The 11,678-nt window shown below is 45.7% G+C and overlaps 1 long non-coding RNA gene across 5 annotated transcripts; it reads left to right on the forward strand.

Moving 5' to 3' along the window:
* Positions 1–2,486: 2,486 nt before the first annotated feature.
* LOC119338886 lies at positions 2,487–10,594 on the forward strand. Of its 5 annotated transcripts, none has more exons than XR_005164132.1 (6): positions 2,489–3,111; positions 3,200–3,368; positions 4,158–4,302; positions 5,796–5,951; positions 7,751–7,909; positions 10,099–10,594. It is a non-coding gene; the product is annotated as an uncharacterized LOC119338886 (long non-coding RNA). The 5 variants fall into 5 exon arrangements; XR_005164131.1 differs by lacking the exon at positions 10,099–10,594 and adding an exon at positions 9,001–9,280; XR_005164133.1 differs by lacking the exon at positions 10,099–10,594 and having other exon boundaries at positions 2,487–3,111; positions 7,748–8,288.
* Positions 10,595–11,678: the final 1,084 nt, after the last annotated feature.

The following is an 11,678-nucleotide window of genomic DNA, read 5'->3' on the forward strand; positions in this document are numbered from 1 at the left end:
CCGCGCGGCCAGCTTGGCATCTTTCGTTTTTTTTCTTCCTTCTTTTTACTTTTTTTCATTGAGTTTGGCAACTATGTAATTGGCCTCATCACAGTACAAAAAGAGACTGCTAATTAACTGAGGAAATTTCATGCAAACCGGATAAAAGTTTGATATATAGTACAATTTAACCGGACTATATTTCTTTCGTTCAACTAATTAAGAAAAACAATTGGTCGCTGATATAGCGTCGGTGTCCTGGCTTTCGCAGGCGTTTTACAGCTGCATTCGTGACTAGACACACGCGTACGCACTCAACTCTTCTCCCAACCACCGCTAATATGTGCACGGAACCGGCAACCGAGAGTAGCTAGAGCGCAAATACATAAAGTGTTGAAGAATTGTGACCCTGGCCGGCGCACCTGCACCGTTGACCACGAATAAGGACTACGGGTCACCGAGGAAGAAGGTCGTGACACCGTCTCCTCCCCCGCAACTTCTACCTCCGCTCCGATGACCCCTCAAACAACCCCATCGGATAGAGGACAAGAAAAATCGACAACTGTAATACTCGAGGAGGCATGTCACAACAACCGCCTTCGGAGCAACAAGTGTGGTGTGGCCTGGGCCCTGAGAGAGTCGACCGCACTTGAAGGATGTTTTTGTCGGGGTGCCGTAAAAAAATGGTGGCTTTTATAGGGGACACAACGCTATCTGTGTGACTGTCCGATGTCAGGATCGCGAGGGAAAGGTGCGAGAGGTGGATCAATCCGCGAGAGGTCATCATGGACCAATCAACGATAAGCACTGTGGATTAGCTCACTCGTCATAATAGGGAGTAATAATAATGGACCAATCAACGAGAAGTTTTCGAACTGTCTCGCCAGTCGGCCAGAACATATGCACCATCCAACAACGCGAGCTCATGGTACTGTCGGCAGCCGGGGGCTGGATGTGGTACTCTAATGTTGGGGACTCCGATTTAAACAATTAGAATCCACGGTGGCCAAGCAAAATTGACGTGTTAGACTAGTAAACCGAATGTGTGTTGCTCCTGCCCCGACGCGTGGCTCTGGCTTCCCGTCGTGAAGTTTCCGCTCCACGTGGACGTCGATGTCAACACTGTGCTGACTTGGATCCATGCGGTCGCCATCATTGAGGGAGGTGCACGATTGGGAAGGCTTAGCCGCCAAAGAAAACGAGGACGCTCGACTCAAGGAAGCTTAAGACAATGGTAGACGAGCTTCACATGGAGTGGGCCTCCGTAGCGACAATGACAAACTAGGTGGAGAGAGGAGTTATAGAACTCGCGGGGCTATATTCTCTTGACTTGTTTTCCCGCCCTTTTTGCATTCCGATTTCTCCAGCTCAATATCTCCGGTCATGTCCCTGCATCCGATGACGACCCCTTCTGTGTCCGCGTACCTCGGTTCACCGACATGGCATGCCTTGTCATTCGCGATCTCCACCGTACAACAACAAGACTTCCTCTCATCGGGACCACCGCGTTCTGATACTCTACGCACTTGCTCTACGTCCTCACCTTGAGATGTCATCCCACCATGTGCCGGTTAAGAGGAGGATGAGGGGTGAATTTGAGCCACCACAGATGGTTGATGGCTTCGATGCCGGTCCACCAATCGCCTCCGGAGCAACAAGTGAATAATCATAACATTGTTGCAGAGGTATATGAGTAAAAAAAATAATCAAAGAAACAACACATGAAACAATAATCATTGTATTTTTTGCAAGCATAAAACAATAACAAATACTCCCTCCGTTTCTAAATACTTGTCTTTCTAGACATTTCAAATGACTACTACATACGGATGTATGTAGACATATTTTAGAATGCAGATTCACTCATTTTGCTTCGTATGTAGTCACTTGTTGAAATGCCTAGAAAGACAAGTATTTAGGAACGGAGGGAGTAATAAACACCATGCATGCACAACTAAATAAAGAGGAAATGCTATAATTATGAAGTGTCGATTTAGTTAATGTTGTAATCTTTGACAAAGGATTCTGGTACGACATGAACCGGTGTCTTTGTTGCCTCCGCTCTATGATTTTTTTCTTTACCATGCATGCAATTGTAACTCTCCGCCATATATACAATACAATAAACATCAGTTTGATCGATAATGTCGGACTAGCAGCGTCGACACTGGCAATGACAACGTGAATGGAATCCTCCTACGCATCGAGTAGGAGCATGTTTTAGCCAGGTTGCGGCAAAAAAGAAATGGTGGCATTTATATGGGGACGGAAAGTGCAATATGCATGACCGTGCAATGTGAGCCGGTAGATCACGAGGGAAATGCGAACGGCTAGATCACCCGCGAGAGGTGGATCGATCCGTGGGAGCTCACCATGGACCAATTAACGATGAGCATTTAGTGGCCGTGGATTAAGTCACTTGTAGTACTAATAATAAGTATACGTAAGTAAAAGAAAAGGAAAAAAAAGGCCAAACAAAGAAAGAAAGGAGGCAAACTAATCTAATCCCCAATCCGCCGCCGCCGCCGCCGCTCGTCCCAGCCCCACCTTCACCTTCACCTCCAAGCGACGGCGGAGGAGCCCGATCCAATCCTCGCCTCCCTCTCCCCCATCGCCGCCGCTCCACCACCGACGAGCCCCGCCATCGACCCTCTCCCCCGCCGACGCCGCACTCCACTCTCCAGCCGGGACGCCCCTGGTCGACTCGGAGCAGTTAAGTTCAGGCGGCGCCCAGATCCGCCATGCCCGCGTTGGATGCGCGCCGTCGTCCAGTTGTGCGAGCTGCGCCGGGAGAGGAGGACTTCTTCTCTCTCCACTCGGGACGGCCTTCTTCCGCTGCTCCGACCCACCCTGCTTGCTCGTGGTTGCGGACGACCTCAAGATACGCTGCTCTTCTTCTCCCCGCCTGTGTGCGTGTGCCTGTGCGCGCGCGTGTGTGTATGTGTGTGTGTGTGTGTGTGTGTGTGTGTGTGTCTGTGTGTCTGTGTGTTCGATTCCAACCGTGGTTCCCTGATTGATTCGACACGCAGGGGACTCATCTTCAACTCCGGCGAATCCGGCCCTGCCCCTCAAGTGGAGCTGCAGAGGTCAGGTCCGTCACCATCAGGCAGGAGGTCTCTGTCTCCGTTCAAGGTCTGTCACGTCACTCTTTCCCTTCATCTTGGTCATCATCCCTCTCCTAAAGAAAGAACCATCTGGATTCTGAATTTGTTTGTATCAGGGGCAGCAACTAGATGGATGATGAATGGTGTATGATGATGGGTTGGAGTGGGAGCTGCTGAGCAAATGAACCTGCGACAAGCACATCGACCCGCTGCTGTACATACACGTTGGTTCTACTCCCTTGCACGGCCGCAGATCGAGCCATATATAATCAAAAGACTCGACAGGTGAGCAGGGCTGGATTGCTTGGTCGTACGGAAATTGAACAGTAATTGCCATATGTGACCGCTGACCGGTTCATTCGTCCGGCCATAGAACTGATCGTTGAATGCTGTATTTCTAGAATTGATTATATGTAGTTGCGTTCATACAAAATTTGGTTCCCATCATAGTCACATAGGCCATGGTTGGCTCTAAGTCCCTCCCGTGTGCTAGAGGTGGAGGGCTGTGAGGTAGGCTTGAAGCAGGAGGTAACTTTCAGTTTTTCTTCTATATATGAAGGCCTTTTCATCGGACCTAGTTTCTTTTAAAATGAACATATGGGGCGATTGATTTTAGAAACTACTCTTATCTACGCCATTAGTGCTATATGAAGAAGGTGATTCATCTATGGAGAAATGGGAACATATCTTGCAATTTTATTTGGTCGGAGGATAGAATAATAGAGCCAAACCTGCTGTCACAGTAGGTTCTACACTGTACCGAAGTGGGTGCCTTCGTACTAATTTTAGTGAGATACTAATACTATTCTTCATGGAAAAGTTAACAAACACAGTCTTTGAGGAAAAATATAGAATGATATTTTTTAATGGACCAAAAAATGATCGGAAATTGGATGGTCAGTGCCCTAGCATAGCTCGGTAATTCCTCAAAGTTCATTTTCTTTAGAATGTTCAAAAGGCGATATATCAGATTTAGATGATGGTGGCTACTCAATCTGCCTAGGGTATCAACCGTGTATCTTTTGTTGTTTCAACCCGAACTGATCGATTTGCGATTTGTTTGATTCCAAGCAGCAGGGGCACGACATTGACGGTGCGGAGGAGGTTGAGGACCAGGACATGCCGAGATCACGCGCCCGAGCTCGACGAGGCCATCGTCTAGTCCAGCCCGACCATGACGCTGCACCGCACAAGGTCCTCCACTGGCTCCCTGCAGCAGGTAGCACTTCCTTCTCCCTCTGCACACTCACTTGGTATCTCCTTAAGCCACCAGCCTGTGCAAATGCTAATGCACTAGTTGTATGATGGATCTAGTTTGATTCGAGTCCGATACTATCTATGTAGCTTGGTTTGGTTTCCCCTCACTAACTGTACCTGCTTGAACTAGTAAGTAATACAACTACTGTCTTGGATCAAACCATTGATGGAACGTAGGAAAGAAATAGAGCAATTCCGTTTCAGAGATAGACTTGAGTGCCATTGCAGCAACATATGCTTCATTTCAATGGCAAGGGGATCTTGGGATGATGGTTGTGTCCAATATTCAATAATAGCTTCAGTTGTTGTCTTTCTACATCTATGGTCGTTCTCCAAAGTACTTCCTTGAGGGGTTTGCATTCCTGATGTTTGTTATGCCGTTTTGTTTTCACTTATTGGCACGCTGAGATGGTTTTTCTTGTAGCCGTCACTTATAATTTTGGTATATCACCATGAAAAATCAGAACTGGCATAATTGTGTAAGAGATGCACTAAATTTTCTTGCTTAACTAATAATACGCACAATTTTGATTGCGTCGTGAATAAGGTAGTGAATCAACAGGGTTGGAATGGGAGCTGCTGAGGAAATGAACATTGACTCCCTGTTGTACAGACACGTTGGTTCTACTCCCTGCCACTGCGGCAGATCGAGCCATATATGCAGAAGACTTGAGAGGCGAGGGGGGCTGGGATTGCTTTTCCGTACAGAAATCGCACAATAATTGTAGTATGTGATTGCTGACCGGTTCATTCGTCCGGCCATAGAACTGATCATTGAATGATGTATTTCTGTATTTTTAGAATTAATTATATGTATTTGCGTTCATACAAAATTTAGTTCCCATCATAGTCACATAGGCCACGGTTGGCTCTGAGTCCCTCCCCTGTGCTAGAGGTGGAGGGCTGACGTAGGCTTGAACCAGGAGGTAGCTTTCAGTTTTTCTCCTATGAAGGCATTTTCATCGGACCTAGTTTCATTTAAAATGAAAATATGGGGCGATTGATTTTAGAAACTACTCTTATCTATGCCATTAGTGTTATATGTAGAAGGTAATTCATCTATGGGGAAATGGTAACATATCTTGCAACTTTGTTTGGTCAGAGGATAGAATAATAGAGCTAAACCAGCTGTTACAGTAGGCTGAACTGAAGTAGGTGTCTTCATACTAATTTTACTGGGATACTAATACTATTCTTTATGGAAAAATAAACAAACACATTCTTTGAGGGAAGATATAGAATGATATTTTTAATGGACCAAAAAATGATCAGAAATTGGGTGGTGAGTGCCCTAGCCTAGCTTGGTAATCCCTAAAAGTTGATTTTCTTTAGAATGTTCATAAGGCGATATATCAGATGATGGTGGCTACTCAACCTGCCTAGGGTTTCAACCTTGTACATTTTTGTTGTTTCAATATGAACTGATTGTTTTGCGATTTGTTTTATTCCATGCAGCAGGTGCACGACATTGATGACGTGGAGGAGGACGAGGACCAGGACATGCCAGAATCCCACGCCCGAGCTCGACGAGGAAATCGTTGAGTCAAGCCCGACCACAACGATGCACGGCACAAGGTCCTGCTCCCTGCCGGCAATGTCTACCTGCAGCAGGTAGCACCTCCTTCTTCCTCTGCCCACTCACATGCTAATCTCCTTTAGCCACCAGGCGCCAGCTGCTGCAAATGTCAATGCACTAGCTACGTGATGGATCTAGTTTGGTTCCAATCCTATACTATCAGTGTAGCTTGGGTTTGGCTTCAGTTCACTAGCTGTACGTACTTGACTTAGTAATACAACTGTTTTGGATCAAACCCTTGATGGAACATAGGAAAAAACAGAGCAGTTCCATTTCAGAGATAGACCTGAGTGCCATTGCAGTATAATATGCTTCATTTGAATGGCAGGTTTTTTTCTTCTACATATCTGGTTGTTCTCCTAGGGAATTTCTTGAGGGGTTTGCATTCCTATTGTTCATTATGTGTGATATGATGATTCCGATCTTACATGCGACGTCTTGTTTTCTCTTATTGGTATGCCGAGATGGTTTTCTTCTTGTTAGCTGTCACTTCTAGTTTTGGTACATCACCACATCAAATTAGAACTGGCATATTGTTGAAAGAGATGCACTACATTTTCTAGCTTAACTAATACACACAGTTTTGATTGCATCGTGAATCGAAACATCAAATTTCCATGCTTGGTGTGAAATCTGTACTCGAATATAAGATGCCACCGTAAATTAATTTATACTATCAAGATAGCGTCATGTTTATACCAAGAAATGGAGTCAAAAGTTCTATCATATGATAGGTTAGAAACAAAGTAAACACAAGAGGAATAAATAATTGGATAAATATGCCTGTGTTATTAGCACACTGCATTTTATTTCTATTAAGTCATGTGTGAGACGAAGGGGAGCCTTGGCGCAGTGGTAAAGCTGCTGCCTTGTGACCATGAGGTCATGGGTTCAAGTCCTGGAAACAGCCTCTTACAGAAATGTAGGGAAAGGCTGCGTACTATAGACCCAAAGTGGTCGGACCCTTCCCTGGACCCTGCGCAAGCGGGAGCTACATGCACCAGGTTGCCCTTTTTAAGTCATGTGTGAGACATTGCCGGGAAGACAGAAGTACATTCCTAGGAGCATATCTCAAGATAGCAAGATTAGCTTCACAAGCACTTCCCTGTAAGGAATACATTCACTTTAAGAGCACAACCTGTTAGCATATATGTGTGTTTGAGTAATCAATCGATGATGTTGGACAACATCCTCAATGCCTGAATACTATGGTTTATGTGTTAGGGATGAGGTAGGCTTGAACCAGGAGGTATCTTTCAATTTTTCTCATATGAAGGCCTTTTAATCAGACATAGTTTCTTTCAAAATGAAAATATAGGGTGATTGATTTTTGGAATTACTCTTATCTATACCATTAGTGGTATCTGTACAAGGGGATTCATCTATGCAGGAATGTGAACATGTCTTGCAATTTTGTTTGGTCGGAGGATAGAATAATAGAGCTAAACCAGCTGTTACAGTGGGTTCTGCACTGAACTGAAGTAGGTTCTTTCATACTAATTTTAACAAGGTACTATATACTATTCTTTCTAGAAGAATAAACAAATGCATTCTTTGAGGAAAAATATAGAATGATACTCCCTCCCTCCGGAATTACTTGTCGCTCAAACCGGATGGAGGTAGTAGTTTTTTATGGACCAAAAAATGATCAAAAACTGGATGTCAGTGCCCTAGACTAGCTCGGTAATTCTTCAAAGTTCATTTTCTTTAGAAGGTTCAAAAGGAGATATATGAGATGATGGTGGCTAATCAATCTCTGTAGGGTTTTGATCTTGTATTTTGTTGTTGTTTCGACCTGAACTGATTGATTTGCTATTTGTTCGATTCCAAGCAGTAGGGACACAACATTGACGCCGTGGAGGAGGACAAGGACCAGGACATGCCGGAATCCCTTGTCCGAGCTCGACGAGAACATCGTCGAGTCCAGCCCAACCACGACGATACACCGCACATGGTTCTGCTCCTTGCCGGCAATGACTCCCTGCAACAGCAGGTAGCACCTCCCTCTCCCTCGACCCACTCACTTGCTAATCTCTTTTAGCCACCAGCTACAGCTGATGCAAATGCACTGGATGATGGAGGCTGTTTCAGTTCACTGGCACTTGCACACATTTTATGATGGATCTAGTTTGGTTCGAATCCAATACTATCCATGTAGCATGGATTTCAGTTCACTAGCTGTACCTATTTAAACTAGTAATACAAATGTGTTGGATCAAATCAAACCCTTGATGGAACATGGGCAAAAAACATAACAATTCCATTTCAGAGAGACTCGAGTGCCACTGCAGCAGCATATGCTTCATTTCAATGGCAAGGGGATCTTGTCATGATGTTTGCGTCCAATAATAGATTCAGTTGTTGTCTTTCTACATCTCGGATCGTTCTTCAAGGGAATTACTCTAGGGGGTTTGCTTTCTTGCTGTTCATTATGTGTGATATGATGCTTCTGGTCTTGCATGTGAGATGTGATGTCTTGTTTTCTCTTATTGGTATGCTGAGATGGTTTTCTTCTTGTAGCCGTCACTTCTAATTTTGGTATATCGACATGACAAATCAGAACTGACATAATGCTGAAAGATGCACTACATTTTCTATCTTAACTAATACACGGTTTTGATTGCATCGTGGTTCGTGAATAAGGTAGCCAATCAGCAGGAGCAAACTTAGTAGCCTCGGCACAATTTAAACCTCAATTGAATGGCCCACGATCTGTGATTAATGTTGATAACCGCCAATTGGTATGCACTACATGGTTTCCTCAATGCATCACGCTAAAAACACATTAGAGGGTTTACGGTTTATGAACGGTGCGCTCGACCACTCCAGATAGTGCAGTTGTACTAGGAAGCTATTTAGTGGATATGAATAGCCAGGTCTTGCTTCCATACTGAAGCTGGAATATAGTAGTGCAGATCTCTATGAAATGATTAACTGATTATACTAGAGTACCCGACTCCTTTTTTTCTTCTGCCTTGTGCACTTTTCATTTCAACAAGCTGAGTTATGCTCTCCCAATCCCTTGCTGCCTTGTGCATTTGAGGCCCATGATTTTATCATTCAACAATTCTTCCTTCCTCTCAGGTCATGGACAAAGCAATGCAATGCCTTCTTCATGTTATTAGGCCCCCTTTGTTTGGGCTACAGATTCTTGAGAATCAGCTGTGGCTTGGATTGTGAGAATCAGCTGCAGCTACGGATTCTGAGAATCAGAAGCTAGCCGTTTGTTTGCCCTGCTTTAGGAAAAGCAGACGAGCTATGCAATGTCTGTAACACCCCCGAATGCACTAATGGTTAAATATAGAACTTGCAGAACTGACCACATTGATTGAACGACTCAGAAATATTTTGATTCAAACATCTATACACATTCTGACCGGGAGCATATACACATGATTTGAGCAATTATTCAGTAGAAAAGACAAACAAAAATTGGCAAATAACAGGGCAAATATCCACCCCCTGGACGGCATGGACAGACATGGACACCGGCGGGGGCAGTGCATGTGGAACTAGGGGACGCGAGTAGCTTGTTGTAGGTCGGGGTGGAGCTGCTCGGATCCATCCCCTTCGCCGTAGACAGGAGATTGGGGGCGGCACGGGTGGAGATTGGGGACGGGCGGACGGCGGCAGAGGTGGAGACCGGGGACGGCCGCGCAGCAGAGATCGTGGCCGTGGGGAGGCACCGGGATTATAGGGAGGGGCGGCGGCGCTGGAGGAAATCCCCTTCTCTGTTGGTTGGGTGAGAAAGGACGAGGTGGAGGATAACCTGGCGCTGGAGGAAATTGGACGGGGCCAGTGGCATTTCTAGCGTAATAACGGGGAGAGGTCGGTCTATTCTGGAACCTGGATAAGTGGCCACTCGGGAATCCCGGGAATCAGCAAATTCGCAGCTTCGGGCTTGCACGTCGGCGTAGTTCAATTTCCAGAATCTGATTCTTCAAAGCTAAGATAGAAATCTGACTGTTTGTTTGAGAATCTGATTTTGGATGGACTAGAATCCAACAATCTGTAGCTAAAGCCCAAACAAAGGCCACCTTAGTATCTAAGTGCTGAATTTCTTGTTCATTTTGCTTTTGTTAATTTGGTAACATTTGTGCGGTAATGTAGATGACTCTTTCCCTTCATATTGGTCCTCATCCATCTCCTAAAGAACCATCTGAATTCTCAATTTTGTATCAGGGGTAGCTGGTGATGTCGTAGGCGGAACCGAACGAGTCGACGGCGGCCTGTAGATAGGGTTTTTGCCGAGGTAGTTCGGACTAGGACGCCAGCCTGGGGGCGGTTGAGCAGATGACGACGCGGACGGCCCGGCGGCAGGAGCCGGCATGGAAGGCGGCGCTGGTGTAGACAACAGAGGAGTACGAGCCGCAACATGAAAGACCTTGGGGCAAGAGTCCTTGCGAGCTTGTGTTTCCACCGCGAGTTGTAGCAGGGAACGAACTTCAGCGAAGGTAGGAGCAGGCCGTATCATCGATATGAACGAGGCTTGCTTGTCAAAGTCTTCGCTGAGGCCGCCGACAACGATGTTGATTAGCTGTGAGTCGCTGACTGTATCGCCGAGTTCGCGGAGCTCATCATCAATGGTCTTAACGTGCTGGCAGAACAGGTTCACCGGGGCGTCTCCTTGCTGTTGGAAATATGCCCTAGAGGCAATAATAAAAGTATTATTATTATATTTCCTTGTTCATGATAATTGTCTTTTATTCATGCTATAACTGTATTATCCGGAAATCGTAATACACGTGTGAATACATAGACCACAATATGTCCCTAGTGAGCCTCTAGTTGACTAGCTCGTTATGATCAACAGATAGTCATGGTTTCCTGGCTATGGACATTGGATGTCGTTGATAACGGGATCACATCATTAGGAGAATGATGTGATGGACAAGACCCAATCCTAAGACTAGCACAAAAGATCGTGTAGTTCATTTGCTAGAGCTTTGCCAATGTCAAGTATCTCTTCCTTCGACCATGAGAGCGTGTAACTCCTGGATACCGTAGGAGTGCTTTGGGTGTATCAAACGTCACAACGTAACTGGGTGACTATAAAGGTGCACTACAGGTATCTCCGAAAGTATCTATTGTTTTATGCGGATCGAGACTGGGATTGGTCACTCCGTGTAAACGGAGAGGTATCTCTAGGCCCACTCGGTAGGACATCATCATATGCGCAATGTGACCAAGGAGTTGATCACGGGATGATGTGTTACGGAACGAGTAAAGTGACTTGCCGGTAACGAGATTGAACAAGGTATTGGATACCGACGATCGAATCTCGGGCAAGTAACATACCGATAGACAAAGGGAATTGAATACGGGATTGATTAAGTCCTTGACATCGTGGTTCATCCGATGAGATCATCGTGGAACATGTGGGATCCATCATGGGTATCCAGATCCCGCTGTTGGTTATTGACCGGAGAACGTCTCGGTCATGTCTACATGTCTCCCGAACCCGTAGGGTCTACACACTTAAGGTTCGATGACGCTAGGGTTATAAAGGAAGTTTGTATGTGGTTACCGAATGTTGTTCGGAGTCCCGGATGAGATCCCGGACGTCACGAGGAGTTCCGGAATGGTCCGGAGGTAAAGATTTATATATGGGAAGTCCTATTTTGGCCACCGGAAAATGTTCGGGATTTTTCGGTATTGTACCGGGAAGGTTCTAGAAGGTTCCGGAGTGGGGCCCACCTGCAATGGGGGACCCACATGGACGTGGGTAGTGGGGGCAAGGCCCCACACCCCTGGTCAAGGCG

This window comes from Triticum dicoccoides, chromosome 7B (genome assembly GCF_002162155.2).
Source record: "Triticum dicoccoides isolate Atlit2015 ecotype Zavitan chromosome 7B, WEW_v2.0, whole genome shotgun sequence".
NCBI lineage: Eukaryota > Viridiplantae > Streptophyta > Magnoliopsida > Poales > Poaceae > Triticum > Triticum dicoccoides.